Source organism: Poromitra crassiceps (assembly GCF_964638095.1).
Source record: "Poromitra crassiceps genome assembly, chromosome: 1".
NCBI lineage: Eukaryota > Metazoa > Chordata > Actinopteri > Beryciformes > Melamphaidae > Poromitra > Poromitra crassiceps.
The window spans coordinates 76,470,848-76,492,890 of NC_139623.1; the positions used below are offsets into that span (position 1 = coordinate 76,470,848).

The 22,043-nt window shown below is 44.0% G+C and overlaps 1 protein-coding gene across 1 annotated transcript in view; it reads left to right on the forward strand.

The window, feature by feature from the left end:
• Window positions 1-22,043, forward strand: part of cadm2a (cell adhesion molecule 2a) — a gene marked incomplete at both ends in the record, with an annotated part of 630,124 nt that overhangs the window by 526,819 nt on the left and 81,262 nt on the right. The window lies entirely within an intron of this gene.

The window sequence follows — 22,043 nt, forward strand, 5'->3', positions numbered from 1 at the left end:
TGAGGCTCACCTCCAAGACGTTTAGTGAGTCAGATGAAAGAGGCTCCTCTTGATGCCTAGGCTGAGGCTCACCTCCAAGACGTTTAGTGAGTCAGATGAAAGAGGCTCCTCTTGATGCCGGGGCTGAGGCTCACCTCCAAGACGTTTAGTGAGTCAGATGAAAGAGGCTCCTCTTGATGCCGGGGCTGAGGCTCACCTCCAAGACGTTTAGTGAGAATGAAAGAGGCTCCTCTTGATGCCTAGGCTGAGGCTCACCTCCAAGACGTTTAGTGAGAATGAAAGAGGCTCCTCTTGATGCCTAGGCTGAGGCTCACCTCCAAGACGTTTAGTGGGATGAAAGAGGCTCCTCTTGATGCCTAGGCTGAGGCTCATCTCCAAGACGTTTAGTGAGAATGAAAGAGGCTCCTCTTGATGCCTAGGCTGAGGCTCACCTCCAAGACGTTTAGTGGGATGAAAGAGGCTCCTCTTGATGCTGAGGCTGAGGCTCACCTCCAAGACGTTTAGTGGGATGAAAGAGGCTCCTCTTGATGCCGAGGCTGAGGCTCACCTCCAAGACGTTTAGTGGGTCAGATGAAAGAGGCTCCTCTTGATGCCGGGGCTGAGGCTCACCTCCAAGATGTTTAGTCAGATGAAAGAGGCTCCTCTTGATGCCGAGGCTGAGGCTCACCTCCAAGACGTTTAGTGAGTCAGATGAAAGAGGCTCCTCTTGATGCTGGGGCTGAGGCTCACCTCCAAGACGTTTAGTCAGATGAAAGAGGCTCCTCTTGATGCTGAGGCTGAGGCTCACCTCCAAGACGTTTACTGGGATGAAAGAGGCTCCTCTTGATGCCGAGGCTGAGGCTCACCTCCAAGACGTTTAGTGAGTCAGATGAAAGAGGCTCCTCTTGATGCTGAGGCTGAGGCTCACCTCCAAGACGTTTAGTGAGTCAGATGAAAGAGGCTCCTCTTGATGCCGAGGCTGAGGCTCACCTCCAAGACATGAGTCAGATGAAAGAGGCTCCTCTTGATGCCGAGGCTGAGGCTCACCTCCAAGACATGAGTCAGATGAAAGAGGCTCCTCTTGATGCCGAGGCTGAGGCTCACCTCCAAGATGTTTAGTGAGTCAGATGAAAGAGGCTCCTCTTGTCTCCCTTTCCTCTCAAAGTTGTCCCGATGGCTGTGAAGAGTTTGGGGAATTTCAAATGAGTCGTCCCAAAAGTATAGCCAATTTTGTCCTTTCCATCACTTACCACTGAGGGACTTAAGCTGTGCTTGGTGGGCGAGAGAGAGAGAGAGATGAGCACTGGGCAAGAGGGATTCTCTCTCTTATCAGATTCAAAGGGGGGTAATATCTCTTTACAAATTGCTCTTTAGGTTTCATGTAATTCAGCACTTGTTAATAGCTTTTTTTTTTTCCTGCGATGGGGAAACTTTGAAATGAGGCATAATTACAATTTATTCCTTATTCCCACACTAGAAGGGACCTATGTGTAATTACTTTCCATTCTAAATTCACAGGCCCATTTAGTGGACTGTGTCCGTTGTGTGTGAGCGCTGAGTGGAGTATGACATGTAAATCATTTATTCAACACTGTTAATATGCCCGGGCCTTTTTCATCTCATTTCGTTTCCATTCCCCATATCTGTATTTGCCTCTTCTTGCCTTATCCCCCTTCACCCCCCTTCACTCCCCTCTCTATCTTCTTCTCCCCATGTTTGCCTCCTCTGCTTCCTGGGGCCAAACGTACTGTGCACACTCTGTGCAGGATCTGCTTTTATCTATGACTATAATATTCCCCTGCATGTGCCATGTGATTGGCAGTGCTGAATACATTATTGCATTATCTCAAATGCAACTGATGTGACAGCAATGGCAGAATAGTTGTAAGTAACAAAATCAGTGATGAAAGTGCAGTCGCCGCATCTATTTTTTATGTCGAGAAAATATATTCAAATGCATATTTCTTCAATATTTGCCTAGCACACTTCTTTTACATCAATATTCTTGCATACAGGTTATTATACTGTCTTTCAGTATAATCCCCGACCGTGACTGATGTGAAAATTTGGCAAATAAATAATGACAAAATAATGAATAGGTTAGGAGCAATAAAGTGTCATGTATCTCTATGATATGGTTTTTGACTAAAATGTTTGTTTTTGTTTTGAAATATTAGCAGAGACACTGGTGTAAATGTTGAGTCCTAACCCTACAATAGTAGACCAACACAATTACCAACTATACAATTCAATTCAATTCAAACTTTATTCAGGACACGGCTCAGGGGGGTCCATAGTACAACAAACACCAAACACAGAATAGAAATGTAAAAATAGAGATATAAAAAGAAACCAATTATAAAAGCACAGGCATTACAAATTATTCCACCATGGTCATTTTACATACAGGCTCAAATGCCAGTGGTTCCACAGTCTGGAAGAGAACCTAACAGAGCTCAAAACAGGGTTGGTTAACGCTAAGATAATACTGTTTGCAGAGTCCGATAACCTGCACATACATCTGTAAATGAGATTTGGTATTACAGCTGAGCAGGTGGGTACATTGATGTCTACAAATATTTGACTGGCACTACAGCTTCTTGGGGCTTTAAGCAGCAGCCTCATGTCTTGAGTCAGCATTGCCTAAGGTCCAGACTCATGAGGCTGCGTTCGATCTGCTAGTAGTTCCCCTTCGTAGTGGACTGCTATTCAGCCACGTGAAGTAATATGGCTGAATACCCTGTGCAGTCAGAGATGGGCGAAAATACATCATAAAGTATTTTGATACAAATTACAAATACTTGCTCAAAAAATGTATCACAATACAAATACAAAATACTCGTCTGAAAAATGTATTTGAGATACAAATACGTACTTTGTATTTTGAAAATACATAAAAATACATTTTATAAAAACTGATAAAGAGCTGCAACAATTAGTCAATCCATCAATTCATTGCTAAATATTACATTAATTGCCTATTTTGATCATCTGTTCATCATTTTGAGCCATTTCTGTAAAGAAAATGTCCTAATTCTCTGATTCCAACTTATCAAATGTGAAATTTTCTGGTTTCCTTAGATGGTAAATCATCTCTTAGTCCTCTGTGACAGTATTCTCCTTTGTGTACTAGGGTTGGCAGCACCATGGACGATGGCATCGACCATCGTCGATGGGCCGACCCCCATCGACCTCTGACACTTCTACATCGGACCATCGTGATTATCTGTTTGAATCAAAAATTTGGCAGATTTAATAATAAAAAAGGATATCTCCACTCAACCGCGACACACGGGGGACGCACAGGCGGCATTAAACAAGCGGCAAAGCGTACCTTATCCCCAGTTCAGAGAAGTGGTAAGGCGGAGAGGAAGATAAGATAAGCAGAAGTCGGTTGTGTTGTGAAAATGTTAAGAAAGAAGAAACTTCACGTTCTTTCCTGCAACCCAATGTGAGTAATGTTACAAGTCTTCAACTGTGAATTCAACTCGCCTGTTTCCAGGAACTCTCTCCATTACATACTGTGTAGGCTGCCTGATGCTGTGTTTCTATCCCTCCTTAAGGTAACCCAATGTTAGGTTCAAAACTGAGCCCACACAAATCTAACGTTAGCCACCACTAATTCTGCCCCTTTTCTGCCAGCTAGTTAAATTAAACACACACACGTTGTTGGTCACGATCTGTAACGTTAACGTTTGATTGTTTTGCGCCTTTCAATATTGCTGGTAGTGATAGCCTACTGTTTGAATTGCCTGGCTCTGTGTAGTAGTAGCCTATCCAAGCCCGCTGGTCTCTCATGACATGTAGAGCTCAGCTGTCCTGTTGTAAACGTGAACGTACATTGCAGTGGCGCAGCCAAACGGCACCGCATGGACTTCATAAATCATTAATTAACCCCACCCCCCGTCAACGACGATGCCAACGTCCATCGCAATGTTTCACTGTGGAACCATCGCGATGGTTATTTAGGTGACATCGCACAACCCTATTGTGTACCCTCTAACACATTACAGTTCTTTCATTTCAGTTTTAGCTGTTTTTCAGCACAGCTAATTTCTCCCTCACTTCAGCTGTTAATCACCTTCTGTGAGGGCTTTTGACTTACAGGCAGCATTTCTACATGTTAACCTCAAGCTTTGGAACTTTGACCATGTTAGCCCTAAATATCTGACATCATAACAGTATCCCTGGAGATGATGCGCCATGGCTGCAGTTATGGAAATCGCCGGCTCTACGGACTCCCAAAATCATGACTGACAGACAGACAGACACCGCCCACCCACCTTGGTGCCATCGTGCAAATGTGTGCCATCGGCTCATACTACATCAGAGTTGCTCGAGTGACATCACTGATGACATCACAACTGCCTGAGTAACATCACAGTTGAGCAAACAGTGGCTCGAGTGACATCACTGATGACATCACAATTGATCGAGTGACATCACTGATGACATCACAATCATGACCCACACTGCTGCCACACACACTGCCACCCACTTTGCCAATTTTAATTAAGAAGATATTTAGTTGTGTCTTGATACATACAATATGATACACAGGTTTGAATATGCAGTAAACCGTTTCATTTGCAGATAGGCCAGTGCATGCAATATCTAATCATCAATTTATATTAGTAATTTATCTCTGGGGGAATTTCCACCAACACAAGGCTTCATACTAGACGAAGAAGTGATGTGAAGTCTGACTCAAGACCCACCCTACTCTGCCTCTGATTTGTCGTTGAGTTTGTTCAAAGCGTACCTTATCCCCAGTTCAGAGAAGTGGTAAGGCGGAGAGGAAGATAAGATAAGCAGAAGTCGGTTGTGTTGTGAAAATGTTAAGAAGAAACTTCACGTTCTTTCCTGTTTGCAACCCAATGTGAGTAATGTTACAAGTCTTCAACTGTGAATTCAACTCGCCTGTTTCCAGGAACTCTCTCCATTACATACTGTGTAGGCTGCCTGATGCTGTGTTTCTATAGTAGAAGTGACATGTCACATTTCTTTCCTCCACAGTTTAAACCTGTGTCAATGGTAAGAATGTGTCAATTTGAGAATCAAATAACATAAAATTAAAGAAAAAAGTATTTTATGTATTTAAAATACACAAAATACAAGGTCTGAAAGTATCTTGATACAAATTACATCTTATTTTTCTCGGTCCAGCCAAATACAAATTACAAAATACACAAATGTATTTGAAATACGTATTTTAAATACATTTATTTAAAATACTGCCCATCTCTGTGTGCAGTCCACTTCGCTGGCAACTACTAGCCGATCAGAACGCAGCCATGGTCTCACCTGAGTACAGCAGCACATCGGTGTGTTATTTCCCCACAGTTATATGTATACACCAAATTAGGGATGTTAACGATTAACCCGTTAGTCGATTAACCGCCGTTAAGAATGTAACCAATTAAAAAATAATTCACTGTTTTGACCGACAAACATTGTTACTTTGTATCACTTCAATCTCCAGAGCTCACAATTATAGCAGTCCAGCAGAGGGCGTACCGGCGTACCTCACCCAGCTGGAAGGAGACAGAAGGAGTGGTCACGTGAGAAGGTCGTCGTCACGCATGTTGTCATGTGAGGAAGTGGGAAGTAGATTGAGGAAACCCCATGAAACAAACAGATGCTAAAATTAGCAGCAAGCTCGCGCTAGCAAGAGCAAAACGCAGTCAAGTGTGGAAGCATTACACACTAGAAGAGGAAAATGCTATTAATGCAAATATTGCGATGCCGTTCTCAAAATTCACCTGCAGGGGCAATTTATGATTGCCCGACGAGCATCGCTGAACGTCATGTTATGTTCCATTATCGGTGGACGCTGATTTTGGACGCTGTCACTCAAGTTATAAATACTAGGCGATCGGAGCATGCATGCGTACAGAGACAATAACACAGAAGCCTTGCTTTATGGTGGAAAAGGAGATGCTGCCATTAAGCGTGGTGGACGCTGAGGGATTTCATGAAGTTCATTGAACCAGGCTATCACATCCCCCTTGTTGAAATGACTGTCTTAAGGACAGGCGGACAAGAGCTGCTGTTCAAAGGAGGTGAGCCTGATGGTTTTTAGGCTAATTATTGTTTTGTTTTTAGTTTTTAGTTTGTGATTCATGCCATGAATGTCACATAAATATGCAGCTATGAGGTTAAATAAACTGAGAGAAAGATGAGACATACTTTTTTCAGGGGGAGGGGTTTGGGGGTGAGAAAAAACTTTAACAATTAATAGATTAGCATGAAATTCCCATCCCTACACCAAATAGCTCTCTGGCATATACTGAAGCATACTTGCAATGTTGATGTCACGATGCTGCGAAGGTGCATACCTGCCACTACCATCTCTGCTCATACCATGCCATCTCTGCTCATACCATACCATCTCTGCTCATACCATACCATCTCTGCTCATACCATGCCATATCTGCTCATACCATACCATCTCTGCTCATACCATGCCATCTCTGCTCATATCATGCCATCTCTGCTCATACCATACCATCTCTGCTCATACCATACCATCTCTGCTCATACCATGCCATATCTGCTCATACCATACCATCTCTGCTCATACCATACCATCTCTGCTCATATCATGCCATCTCTGCTCATACCATACCATCTCTGCTCATACCATACCATCTATGCTCATACCATGCCATCTCTGCTCATATCATGCCATCTCTGCTCATACCATACCATCTCTGCTCATACCATACCATCTCTGCTCATACCATACCATCTCTGCTCATACCATACCATCTCTGCTCATACCATACCATCTCTGCTCATACCATACCATCTCTGCTCATACCATACCATCTCTGCCCATACCATACCATCTCTGCTCATACCATACCATCTCTGCTCATACCATACCATCTCTGCTCATACCATACCATCTCTGCTCATACCATACCATCTCTGCTCATATCATACCATCTCTGCTCATACCATATCATCTCTCCTCATACCATACCATCTCTGCTCATATCATACCATCTCTGCCATCACTGCTCATACCATACCATCTCTGCTCATACCATGCCATCTGTGGATTGATTTAATCTGTTTAAACATTAAGATTAGTGTTATGGGTGAACAGCTAAGGGCCAACTGCTCCTTTTTGGGCCCCCAGCCTGCTGAATATGAAACTAGTCAGGTCCCTAGATGTCAAATATTCAGCTGCCTGAATCAATTTGCTGTGTGTGTGTGTGTGTGTGTGTGTGTGTGTGTGTGTGTGTGTGTGTGTGTGTGTGTGTGTGTGCGTGTGCGTGTGTGTGCACAGGCATATTGTATGCACGTGCATATATGTGTGCATGTGGAATGTCAAGTATTCCACCTCCTCAATATGCAACGATGAAAGCTTTCATGCATTCAGAGTGTCTGTGCCTGAGCAATTTAGGGCTAGACTTTTCAAAGTTTTCCAACGTAAATTTCAAGATAAGAAATGCCTGACAGACTTTGTATTAAACAGATAGCTGAACTTTCTCTCAAACAACTCGATCTTAAACGGGGAAGTTCAACTTTGAGACAGCTGTGACTTTTTTTTTATTTCCTGGAAGACTGCCTTTATGAAACATCCTTTCATAACCGGCCTTCAGATTGGTAGAGTACAGTGTGTCTCTGAAAGAGAAAAAAAAAAGTGACTGTAAATCTCCAAAGATCCTTAACAAGTCCCCTCTCTCCAGGACAAGGACCATAAAACATGAGAGGCAGGAAAAGGAGGCAAAGGAGAGGAGATGAGGGCCTTGGTGGGATACAGGAGAGGAGTTAAGGAGGCATTTTATTAGAGCGTTCAGACTCTGTTATCACCTCTGAAGGACAAAAACCACACGTTCTCTGTGACCTTGTGCCTCATACAATATTCAGCTTTTGTAAGAAGAAAAAACGTGACTTGTTTTGTTGTTGTTGTTACTTGTTTTTGCAGTATGCAGGAGACGGCTTGTTCTAATGAAAGGAGATATGTGTTGTCGTTGTATTCAGAGAAACAGACACAAATGTCGGCTCCATTTCCTCTGAAACAGCAAAGTGGGAAAATGAGACTTTATACATTGTTCAATGGAGCAGTATAGATTCAATTATTACTGCGATTATAAGTGAGGTTATATAGCCACTTATCACTTGCTAGGTGTGGACAATCCAGACCAGAGATGAGAAGGGGAATAATTTGCTTCTGGAGCAGCAGTGTTGGGGGGGGGTCTAAGCCTATTGATTGCGAGGATAAGAACGCCCTCTTTTTTTACATCATTAAAATGAATAGGTGTTGTTCCAACGTAAACACTGTCCGTTTCCCTTACGGAGCCTTTTTACAATGCCTTCTTGTTTGTCATTTTTTGAAGAATATCTTGAAAATCTATAAGAATAGGTGCCTCCTCATATAGGGCGAGGAGGTGCTGGCTTCTCTCTTCTCTATAAGAATAGGTGCCTCCTCATATAGGGCGAGGAGGTGCTGGCTTCTGTCTTCTCTATAAGAATAGGTGCCTCCTCATATAGGGCGAGGAGGTGCTGCCTTCTCTCTTCTCTATAAGAATAGGTGCCTCCTCATATAGGGCGAGGAGGTGCTGGCTTCTCTCTTCTCTATAAGAATAGGTGCCTCCTCATATAGGGCGAGGAGGTGCTGGCTTCTCTCTTCTCTATAAGAATAGGTGCCTCCTCATATAGGGCGAGGAGGTGCTGGCTTCTCTCTTCTCTATAAGAATAGGTGCCTCCTCATATAGGGCGAGGAGGTGCTGGCTTCTGTCTTCTCTATAAGAATAGGTGCCTCCTCATATAGGGTGAGGAGGTGCTGGCTTCTGTCTTCTCTATAAGAATAGGTGCCTCCTCATATAGGGCGAGGAGGTGCTGGCTTCTCTCTTCTCTATAAGAATAGGTGCCTCCTCATATAGGGCGAGGAGGTGCTGGCTTCTCTCTTCGCTATAAGAATAGGTGCCTCCTCATATAGGGCGAGGAGGTGCTGGCTTCTCTCTTCTCTATAAGAATAGGTGCCTCCTCATATAGGGCGAGGAGGTGCTGGCTTCTCTCTTCTCTATAAGAATAGGTGCCTCCTCATATAGGGCGAGGAGGTGCTGGCTTCTCTCTTCGCTATAAGAATAGGTGCCTCCTCATATAGGGCGAGGAGGTGCTGGCTTCTCTCTTCTCTATAAGAATAGGTGCCTCCTCATATAGGGTGAGGAGGTGCTGGCTTCTCTCTTCGCTATAAGAATAGGTGCCTCCTCATATAGGGCGAGGAGGTGCTGGCTTCTCTCTTCTCTATAAGAATAGGTGCCTCCTCATATAGGGCGAGGAGGTGCTGGCTTCTGTCTTCTCTATAAGAATAGGTGCCTCCTCGTATAGGGCGAGGAGGTGCTGGCTTCTCTCTTCTCTATAAGAATAGGTGCCTCCTCATATAGGGCGAGGAGGTGCTGGCTTCTCTTTCTTGAGCTGGAGGGGGAAATCAAATACAATAGGCTGAGGGGCTGTCTCCGCGCCGACCTGCTTCTCACAAGGACTTAATGAAGAGGGGCTGCTGCAGGTGTCCCACTGAACTCGGCATGGCAGGTAGAAACCTGATGAAAGAAAATCATTTCTGTCACCGCGAGAATCTCAGCAAGCCAATTACTGTATACGGAGTGTGGCACATTTTAAAAAGGTGCTGTGCCTCGGAAAGGTGTAACAGGTAAAAGAGGTTGAGGAATGGCTGAGATACAGAATATACATTATGCACTTCAATAAACATTGTACTCTCTCTCTCTCACACACACACACACACACACACACACACACACACACTCTTTCTCTTGCTTGCTCACACACACACACATACACATGCACGCATAAATTCAAATCCGCCATATGGGCTGTTGACAAGGCAAAGAGAACAGTCACATCCAGACAGGCAGCTGAATGTATATTCTAAAATTTGCACTTTTCTCATTATAAAACTGTGTCACTTGAATGAACAAACACCTGCCAGGGCTCTATACTAATACATGGTGTCCCTGGGTAGACGAGGGGGGGGGGGGGGGGCAGGAGGGCGGAGAGGAGAGGAAAATAGGGGGGTACGGTGGTGCAGTGGTAAGCGCTGTCGCCTCACAGCTCGAAGGTCCTGGGTTCGATTCCCACCTGGGACGCTGTGAACGCTGAAGGAATGCGTGCCCGTCCGCATGTCCTCGAGTGCCCACCGCCCGGGTGGGGTCGTCAAAAAGGGCCTTTCTGTGTGGAGTTTGCATGTTCTCCCCGTGCCATTCATATAGGAACCCCCTTCACCAAAACATGCAATATCCTGGTTGCTGATGTGGTGCCTCCTCTGGTTGTTAGGGGCGCCTGTTCGGAGGGAGGGGAACTGGTTGGAATAGCGTGATCCTCCCATGTGCTATGTCCTACCGGTGAAGCTTCCTCTGTCAGGTGAAAAGAAGCGGCTGGCTAACTGCCCATGTCTCGGAGGAAGCATGGAGCCAGCTTTCGGCTCTCCCCCCCGATCGGCAGAGGGTGGAGCAGCAACCAGGATAAATAAATTAAAATGAGCACTAAGGGGGATAAAAATCGGATTAAAAAAATCTGGAAAAAAAAGAAGTCATGATTGTTTGCTTATGCATGCACCCTATGCCTATACAATAAACACTAATGTACAAATGTCATTATTTTCTGCTCTCTCTCTCTCTCTTCCTCACCTACTTCTATTCATGGCAGTGGCCTTAGATGACTGCTACATATGCAGTCATAAGGCTCTTTCACACCGGCCTTGAAAGCCGAAAAATGCACGGAAAATAGGATTAGCGCCTCCGATGTGAAAGTCGTGAACGCGCTTTGGTGGACAATTGTTTTACGCCTTTTGTCCCGCGACGGGAGGTAGTAACAGCGCCGGGTTACCTGGCAACCCGCCTCCACTTGAAAGGTCGTCGCAGCGAGCCGGAAAAGGTGCGAATGGTCTGCTCATTCATAAAAAAAATTACAGGGGAAATCACCTCATGTATCAAGAAAGTGCAGGAGTGAAAGTAAAAAAAGTAGCCTATACAATCATGACTGCAGGGACGCCAGGAGGAATGCTCCGTGCGGTTAGGCTTTATGCTCAAACGATGTTGACATTAGTAGGTAGGCTACAATTAACGGATATAATAATAAGCTTCAGAGGGCTAGCTGTCTGTGGCGAGTTGGTCTGAGGTTATTCCCTCTCGAAATCAGCTCTGTGCATTCCCTTACAAAAACTACGTTAAGTAGTCATGTGCATTTATAGCCTATACTATTCCCCCGACGAACGTTATGCAGACTGCAGCTGTTTGATATGCGGGCGGTCGTGTATCGTTCCAATTTTAGTAGGACACCATATCGATCTGCCCGCCCACCATGCGAGTGCACTATCCTCCCTGCTCAGCGGACTAGGAGGGAAGTCTTGTTGAATGAATTCGTTCATCATACAGTAGCCTAGGCTACACTAACCTATGAAAATATACATTTGGGCTAGGAGGAGTAGGAAATCCCTCCGCTCGCCTTTCAATCCGGGAGCAGGGGATTTCACCTGAAAGTACACAGCAGCACGGTAATGTGGCCGTGCTGCTTGGCTCTGTGTGAAAGCAATTTCTGTGGCGAGGCGGCTGGCTTTACGGGACTCCTAAACGGCAATTTTTGCGAGATCTGTGTGTGAAAGAGCCTATAGATTTGTGGTTGTGTGTTAATAGAATACCGCAGGGATGATGTATTTTTGTAGGCTTAACCAGAAATCGCCTCCGTTTTGGTTTGTCAGTGGAAAAGTCTATGGGTTTTGGGGATTTCACTTAAATGCATCAAATAAGGTCTGTGGTTAACAAAGTTTATGGGAGTGCAAATTTGGGTTCAACAGGATCATCCTCACAAACGTGAATAACTTTGATGCCTTTTGAAGCGTTTTCTAAAAACACATTTACGTTCCAAAAGCCATAAAAGTTGTTCATGTTTGTGAAGATTATCCTGCTGAACCCAAATTCGCGTTCCCATAAACTTTTGTTAACCACAGACCTTATTTTATAATGTCTCAGACTATTTTCAATGATGCAAGACTACTTCCCCTAATCAATGTCTGATTAACAATCTCATTCATTAATCCATTGTTCCTTCCATTCATCTCTCTCTCTCTCCCCCTGCAACGCCCTGTTCAGGTGACATCACTCATTCATAAATATGCACGCCCCGTCATTCCTGTCCAATCAATGTCTCCCACGCTTTCCCACGCTCTCCCTCTCTCTGGTCTTCTGGCCAATCACCTAACTGGAGTTCTACATCAGTTCCCTCGTGTGTTGTAACACTTTGTGTGTCTCCCCCTCAGTGATCGTCTTCACCGTAGCAGTTGCTTCGCCCCACCTCCTCCCCTGAACACCACCAATGTCATGACTCCAGTAGAATTCCCTATGGGGGATTCTCTATCCTATAAATCACTGACGTCCTCCTCACGTCTCAGGAGGAGCGTCATCATGGAGTCATACACCAAATCTAAGTGTTGTTTGTTTCATCATTAAAGTTTATTGTGCTTTTCTTCTAGTCTCTCATCATTTTTATTTTTTTATTTTTTTATTTAACCTTTATTTAACCAGTTAAAATCCCATTGAGGCCGAGGCCTCTTTTACAAGAGAGAACTGGCCAAGAAGGCGGAAAAGTTACACGTCAGAAATACATGAGTGCATGTAAATAGAAAAGTACAGAATCAACAAAGAGAATCAACAAAGACACAGACTACCAATAATTCACCGTAGGAGAGTATAAAACACAGCAGCACACTTAAAAGAAATAAAACCAATGATCAATTACAGGTAAAAGTACAAAAACATCCAGATTACAGAAAAATGTAACTGTGTACACATGAAACAAGGCCAGGTCGAAACCTGGCATAGGGCCGGTGTGCTCAGTAAAGTGCAGAACTCTGCCAAGGTGTATTGAGTCATTTGTGTTCAGTCTACTTTAGTGCACATCAACTGTAGTGTGCCTGTGCTGTAGTATAGCCTACTGTATGTGGGTTAATAATCCTGGGTTTAAGCTTCATTAACATGAAGTGCCCCCCCCCCCCCCCCCCCCCCCGGCTAGGTGTTTTTTACAATGAATTCGTATATCATTAATAATTGGGATTATTGTAAATATTAGGATAGGTGACATCAGATGACTGCTTACCATGTAAAAGCTTTAATAACACTGGCATTGAGGGCCATAGTGTTATTAAATATTGTACATGGTATGCAGTCATCTGATGTCCCCTCCCCTAAACGTTACATGTAATGACTTGCTCCTTGGCAGAGATCTGTGCTCGAGCACATTGCCTCGTGTTTCACTGTAAACGAGTAGGCTAGTGTGACAAGCAAACGTTTTCAGTGAAACAAGTTTGCTTGTCACACAATACTCGTTTGACTTATTTGAGGGCATGTATGTTTATCGTTCACGTTCGCTAACCTGTCGGTCTTTAATCTCTTTGAACAGGTCGGGGTGCCTGTCGGCAAGATGTTTAGCCAGGTTCGATGTGTTTGAGCCTTTCGCTTGGGTCGCGTTGAAGCACCTTTTACACACTGGTTTCGATGTGTCCACGGGCTTGCCTTCGCTGTCGGCAACGTATACAAAATATTTCCATATTTCGCTTCGTGCATCTGCTTTTTCTACAAGCGTTGGGCGGCTTGCAAGACGAAGCCGCTGCCATTTTCGCTGTGTCTGTCCTGTGTGTCGGGGTGCTGCAGTGAGGACTGAAGGACTGGCCATAGAGCGAGCAGAGAGGGAAGGGGGGAAAGTCGGCACGCCCACACATGAAGCAGACAGAGTCAGAGAGAGCTTTTTTCACTTTTCACCAGTCACCATTGGTTCAAGGCAACACTGTGTTCAGGGCCGTAGCCAGGGTTCCGAAATAGGGGAGGTCCAGCAAGGGGAGGCGGATTCCCCTACTCTCCTCAAAAAAATTGAGGTTTTTTTCCCCCCTTTTTAAGCCATATTTAGAGTAATATATCATTTTAAATCAACATTAGGATTATACTGTTGTGATGTCATTATTCAGCGTTTGAAGCTCAATTTGGGCCGTTTGAAGCCCAATTTGGGCCGTTTGAAGCCAGATTTGGGCCGTTTGAAGCCCTATTTGGGTCGTTTAAAGCCAGATTTGGGCCGTTTGAAGCCTGATTTGGGCCGTTTGAAGCCCAATTTGGGCCAAGTCCAATTTTACAATGAGATGCACCCACTTTAAACCTGAATAAAGTAATAAAACCACTAGTAAACCAGTAGGCGGCGCCTGGCCTGCTGTTCAGTGAGTGGCCTGGCCTGGCCTGCAAAAAAAAAAAAAAAAAAAAAAAAAAAATTTTTTTTTTTTTTTTGGCAGGCTGAAATATTAGGGGAGGTCCGGACCTCCCCGTCCTCATAGCTAGCTACGGCCCTGACTGTGTTGCCAATGCCTTCAAGTGAACTGGGACACATGCAGGCTCTCAACTTTAATGCCGCAGCGTCCTCCTTGTAACGAGCTAGCCACAATATTAGCCAGAGGTGCATTACCACAACCTACCGGACTGGAAAGTGGAACATTACATCGCCTGAATCCGTGCTCAAATGCAGCGACTGAGTGGAATGTAAGGGCCCTGCTGTGCATGCTGCACACCGGCCCCAAAAAAACAGTATGCAAAGGACCTAAATACAGTATAAGAATTATGCAGCAAAACAGGAGCAGGTAGAGGCTAGGGATTCAGAAAGGTATTGTTTGAAAACTGATAAAGGAACCAGAGAAGCCAATTTAAGACTGGAATGCAGGTCATTCCAGGACCAGGGACCAAAATAAGAAAAGTTTATTTTTACCAGATTCAGTTCGCACTGGGGGTACTTCAAGACGCAATCAGGTGTTGGATCTAAGATTGAGGTTGTTTTCTATCAGATTTAGCTTGAAGCGGATGTAGCAGGGCAGCTTACCAAGCAACGCCTTGTAAATCAGGACGTACCAGTGATGTAGCCTACGCATAGTGAGTAAGAACCAACCAACTAAAGTGTACAGAATGCAATGGTGGGTCCTGAAGGCTGAGTTGGTAATATATCGCAATGCAGCATGATAAAGTGGGTCAAGTTTTGCCAAAGCTGAAGGACAAGCAAATCTATAAACACAGTCGCAGTAATCAAGCTGAAATGCATTTAAGTGAAATCCCCATTCTAAAATCCCCGTTCACTTTTCCCCTCACAAACCCGGAAGTATCCCTCCACGGACTCATTCCTGCGGTGCTCTATTGTATATATATACCTACAGTATATTATGCTACATGGATCAAATATTATAAATGTGAAAGTAAGCTGCGAATGATAAACACCATATAGCAAACAGTACACGGAGTTTCAGCCATTTCAATCAATCGCTCTTTGATGCAATGCGAACACAGGTCAGCTCTGTCGGCACTAATGCGCTCTAATGGATGGCGGCAGGCAACTAACAGCACCTTTACAGAAGGGAACCATTCTACTTTTCCTCCTTTCCCACGGGGGCGGGGCTACTTTCAAGATGGAGAGGGAGACGGAGGAAAGAGGGGAGGAGGCAAGATGTTTGAGGAAGACGGCAGAGCAAAAGAAAAAGAAATGAGAGTGGGAGTGGACTGTATTTTGTGTGTGGAATAATAGAGAAACTCAAGTATTAGTAGTGTGTGTGTGTGTGTGTGTGTGTGTGTGTGTGTGTGTGTGTGTGTGTGTGTGCGTGCGTGCGTGCGTGCGTGTGCCTCCCATTAATCTACACCGTGACCTTTCTCCAAGGTTACATTATTATTGCTACAGTGTCCACTTCCAAAATGTTTAATCTGGATCACAGTTATACAGATTTTGTAATCCCTTTATTTGAAATCAAGGAAAGTTCTTAACTTTGAGAAGATCAAGATGACAGAATTCAGTTTTATCTATTCTATTTTTCTATAATGTTTGGGGGGTAATGCTATTTTTCATTGAAGTCAACGGGCAGAGGTTTGTGTTTTCCCCCTAAAATGGGGCGAGGCCTAATTGCCGATCTGATGTATCACTTGAGCAATTGTGCATTGTGACATCACTGATGCTGTCATCAGTGATGTCATCAGTGTTGTGACATCACTGACGATGTCATCAGTGCGCACAGATGGGGACTTGGACTGGAGACCTGGAGGTGAGTCACACTTAAGTCACACACACAGTGACTTGAGACTTGACTTGAGAATTGTCCTCAAAGACTTGAGACGTACTTGACTTGGACTTGAGAGTTGGGACTTGTGAACAATCTTTATTTTTGTTTATTTATTTATTTATTTATTTATTTATTTATTTATTTAAAAAAAGGGACAATGTACATTCATTAATATGGGCACCTGAGTCCATCATGTAAATGTGCCAGATTTAGCCATCCAGGCTAGTTTTCATCTGCAGTCCCTGGCAGGTTGATGTTATATAGGTATATAAAAACATGAATCAACACATGCAATAGTACATGAACACATAAGTACAGACAAAAGCATAAAAGCACTACGCTTTTGTTTCCTATGATACAAAAGCATACAGACAGACACAAAAGCAATATAAAAGCACATGCGGGTTAATGCATATAAAAACATGAAAGCACATTAGCATATCATATCAAATACATGCCAGAGCACATACGCATATTAGAAACATGCAACAGCACATAAACACAAACAAAGACAAAAGCACTTAAGCACAATTATAATAGCCGCTAGTCTACAGTAAGCATAGACAAAGGTGCATACAGTACAAGGCAAACAAACAATGACAAACACTATCCCAGAATTGTGTGTATTAACATTAAGGAAAGGTCTACTAATAATAATGTCAACTAATCAATGCTGATGCTGTGTGCTAATAGATAGAGTGAGGATAATACAGTATCCGGGATCAAGATGATCCTCATATTTGGCATCAAAACAACCCGATCTCTGCCTTTTGAGTTTTAAATAAATAAATTGGGCAGAAACAACATTTAAGCTTGATTAAAATCCAAATATCAGATATGTTTTTAAAAACTGAGCCCACGTATGATGCTGCTGATGGAAGGCATCAATCAGCACAGGGGCAACTGACTCCTTAAACGAATACACTAACGAACTAACCGTGAAAATATAGGGACCAAAATCACCCATGTGCCCACAGTACATTATTCAGGTGCTCCAAGCTAACACTTTAACATGCAAGTTGAGTTTATGATTGTAGGCAACTATTATCCAACTGACATTGAGCAATACAAGTTGTCAGTGTATTTTATTGTATGGCTAGTAGTTTCATAAAATCTTTAAATGAAATGTCAGCAACAGTGAAATGTCAGGAATATTCATTCACTGCACTGTGATTTATAGCTCTACTCTCGCCCATTGCCAAGCACATTCACATCCTGCATAAATAGGGAAAGTAGCTGTAGTTTATTCTTTAAGAGGGATGAAGGGTACAAAAATTAAATGATAAAATAAAATAAAAAACAGGCTTGTAATGTCTTGATTGATCCTGTCTACAACAGGCTTGTAAAGTCTTGACTGATCCTGAACAGGCTTGTAATGTCTTGGCTGATCCTGTCTACAACAGGCTTGTAATTAAAGTCTTGACTGATCCTGTCTACAACAGGCTTGTAATTAAAGTCTTGACTGATCCTGTCTACAACAGGCTTGTAATGTCTTGACTGATCCTGTCTACAACAGGCTTGTAATTAAAGTCTTGACTGATCCTGTCTACAACAGGCTTGTAAAGTCTTGACTGACAACAGGCTTGTAATGTCTTGGCTGATCCTGTCTACAACAGGCTTGTAAAGTCTTGACTGATCCTGTCTACAACAGGCTTGTAATGTCTTGACTGATCCTGTCTACAACAGGCTTGTAAAGTCTTGACTGATCCTGAACAGGCTTGTAATGTCTTGACTGATCCTGTCTACAACAGGCTTGTAAAGTCTTGACTGATCCTGAACAGGCTTGTAATGTCTTGACTGATCCTGTCTACAACAGGCTTGTAATGTCTTGACTGATCCTGTCTACAACAGGCTTGTAAAGTCTTGACTGATCCTGAACAGGCTTGTAATGTCTTGACTGATCCTGTCTACAACAGGCTTGTAATGTCTTGGCTGATCCTGTCTACAACAGGCTTGTAAAGTCTTGACTGATCCTGTCTACAACAGGCTTGTAATGTCTTGACTGATCCTGTCTACAACAGGCTTGTAAAGTCTTGACTGATCCTGAACAGGCTTGTAAAGTCTTGACTGATCCTGTCTACAACAGGCTTGTAATTAAAGTCTTGACTGATCCTGTCTACAACAGGCTTGTAATGTCTTGACTGATCCTGTCTACAACAGGCTTGTAATGTCTTGGCTGATCCTGTCTACAACAGGCTTGTAATGTCTTGACTGATCCTGTCTACAACAGGCTTGTAATGTCTTGACTGATCCTATCTACAACAGGCTTGTAATGTCTTGACTGATCCTGTCTACAACAGGCTTGTAATGTCTTGACTGATCCTGTCTATAGCGCCGTGCAAAGCCCTAATTGTGGGCATGTCGGCCCGCTGCGCTTCACGTCATCTCGGCGCATCTTGGCGCAAACCTCCATAGGCGTGTTTATGCCCATATAGGATTCACAAGGTGAGATCACTCCCCTTAAAAGCCACAGCAATTATGCAGTGATGTCCCAAAGCGTGCGCTTACTGTAATTAGACGTTTCGTTCATATAGGCTATAACATAGGCCTACACATCTAAAAATATTTGTTTCTTTAATAGTGTAGGATTGTGTGAGATTTTACTTCTAGCCTATTTCAATAGCCTATGTCAGAATTGTCCACTCTGGTTAAGCCATTGACTGCGTTCACGCCATCTGCGCTGTGGAGAAGCTGGTCTTGCATGCGTGCAATTGCAGGGAAAGAGGTTACTGTACTGGCCGGACACTACGGGTCGGCCCCCTGGGTATTTTGGGCCGGCCAGGGTGGGGAGAGGCAGCTTGGCACAACACCGTCGCAACTTTCTCAAAAGCAATCTACTGTTACCTCACTGCACCACAAACCTGTATGGTCGGGAATTATGTAGCCTAATAAAACCATGACAAATGAATTCTCATTTTTAAATCAAGGTGTTTTTTTTGCAATGTAGGCTATAGTTGAAAATCAACGTGGCATTCGGAGGAGAGAATACTGTGTGCAGGCGCGAGTGGAGGGTGACATCCATGCCGTGCGTAAATGTATCCAAGCAAGGATTTCCTGCACTGCACAGAGAATACTGTGCACTCAGGCGTACGCCTGACGTAGTGGGGTTTTTTGCGCTAAGACCAGCTATTTGCTGGCATTAAAATTGAGAGCACCCAAGGCCCCTTTTTCTAACGCATTGCGCTGGAATGCGCCCAAACCTCTCTTTGCGCTCGGAACAAACCGACGGTATCTTCCCCAGAGCACTAAATGACACTTGCGTGAGACACATGATAGGCTAGAGGCCCACCGACACGCCTGGGCCACGCCTACACCTGTGTCATCCCAGCGCAAAACTGGACGGTGGAGGCAGACGATAGCTTAAGACGCTGGGAAGATAGCAATAAGAGGCGGCCAAACGCAACGCAAACGATAGCGCCGTATGACGATAGGGCCCTTAGTGTCTAAACAACAACAATTGTGAAAAACTGTAACATATTTTCTGACATTGGCTTTCATCATACTTCCTGCCGAAAGCAAATAAGACAACAGTTAAATAGAAACATTGTTTTTAAAGTCAAGGGTTTGTTGTGCTGACTGAGTTGAGAGAATGAGGTCTATGGGTGGTTGTATACTGTAGATGAGAGAGAGGGAGGGATAAGGAGAGATTGACAGAGGGAACGAGAATCAGTCTATTCTTTGAACAGACCAGCTGTACCTTTCTTTGTCTGTATACTGCATGAAACATTACAACTATCCTATCAGGAGAGGTTTCCCCATTAGCCGAACTGGCTAATGCGTGAGTGTGAAACTGATATCGTGCGTTAGTGTGAAACTGATATAGTCTTACATTGTCTCCATGTGTAAACAGACACACACAAAATGGGCCGTACTCACAGCACAGCCAAGCCTATACAGCGTAGAGATAAGCAGAGCTGTGAGGGATGGAAAGAGACAGACCAAATGCAATAATAAAGCAGAGAACAGCTGTTCTTTAGTCAAACTCATTGCAGCACTACTGGCATTTACTGTATGTTTAGCCTCGAGGCAAGCCAAATCAAAAATCATCCTTCCCCTGCATGGCAAACCAAATGACATGAGATAGCATGCTTAGTGACATTTCTCTACGTTTGTCAGTGCTGTGACCATGACAGCGCACACACACAAACACACACACACACGTGTCATAAAAATGAGTGACATCACTTATGACATCACAACTACCTGATGATATCAGTCTAACAATTGCGTGACATAATTTCCAGTTGGGTGCCATCATCACTTCACACACACACACACTCTTCCTTGTTGCCTCAATCCAGACTCAAATCTTGGGTGACATCACAGTTGAGCAAATTGCAAATGCATTCAACACACACACACACACACACACACACACACACACACACACACACACACACACACAAATGACATCACTTCTGTCACAAATTAAGATCACAGTTGCTCGAGTGACATCACAGTTGGGCAATTGCAAATGCATTCAACATCAGTGACATCACTGATGACATCACAACTGCCTGATGACATCACAGTTGGGCAAATGCGTGACATCACTTACAGTTGAGTGACATCACTCGCACAAAATGGATTCGCCCAGGTGACTTTTCACAACTGCATAACCCTAACCGCTTCCAGGTGACTATCTCAGGTGAACTCCAGGTGAACTCTCGTGCTCATACACACAAAGTCACGCATAGAAGCGGTTTCACCGCTTAAAAATAAAAAGACATCATCAGCCTATCACTGGCATGACATCACTGATGATGTCACAATGGCTATGACATCACTGACAATGTCACAATGTCTGTGACATCATCATTGGGACATCATCAGTGGGTATGACATCATCAGTCATCATTGGCCCACTCGATGATTGTGGGACATGACATCTTCAGTCATATCACTCGATGACTGTGGGGCATGACCTCATCAGTGGGTATGACATCATCATTCGGCAGTCACCACTGGCCACCACTCGACAATGATGACAATGACATCATCACTCTGGCCACCAATCGATGCTGGGGGTGGGGCATGATATCAGTCATACCCACAGGATAGACATACAGATCTGGCTGTGGGTTGGAGCCCACAGGACATTGAGGCTGCACCCCACAGGACAGAGGTTCCATGCCATAAGTTATGTAGTGTTTCCCCTATAGATCTGCTCCTTTGGGGTGGCGGGGAAACGTACTATTTCTAACTATTCAATCACCCAGTCTTCAAAATACAAACTACAAACAGACTATGTTTACTACACACATGTATGTTTACTACTACACTACTAATGGCTTTTACTTATCAAATCTTTGTGGACAGGTTAGAAAACCAGGGTGTAGTGCTTTTTGTACCATTCCCTATAAATTACCATAAGATAAGATATTCCTCCATGTGGCCACACATTCTGTACACAAACAACCAAGCTCTTTCTCGCCCTCTCCACACACGTATGCAATCACACTCACTTGAACGGGGGTTGTGCTCCAAGCCACTTTGCTGGAGAGCGAAAAGGCTAAGCTAAGTAGCCTTGGCTGCTCTTATTGAATAAAGTTTGTAGAGCGTCGCACTTGTGAAAGGAAGGCTTGAACAAATCTCAAGAGAAGCCGATGCCACAGAAACAGAATGAATAAAATATTTAGTGTGCTCAACGGTAAAATCCACACGGCCCCTTTTTCATGTTGCAGCCAATCCTTTGTGGGATTTTCTTGTTTTATTTTTCTCCATATCCGATAATCCAGACGCCAGGCATGAACATGTCATGTCATTTTTCCAGTCATCATCACAAGCTGAAATCTGTGTGTGTGTGTGTGTGTGTGTGTGTGTGTGTGTGTGTGTGTGTGTGTGTGTGTGTGTGTGTGTGTGTTCCTACTGTATCACAGCCACGAAGCAGTCAAAATAGGCCGTCTAGTTTCAGGACCATGGAGAGTGTCTTTCAGCTGGTCTTCCTTTCTACAGATCCATT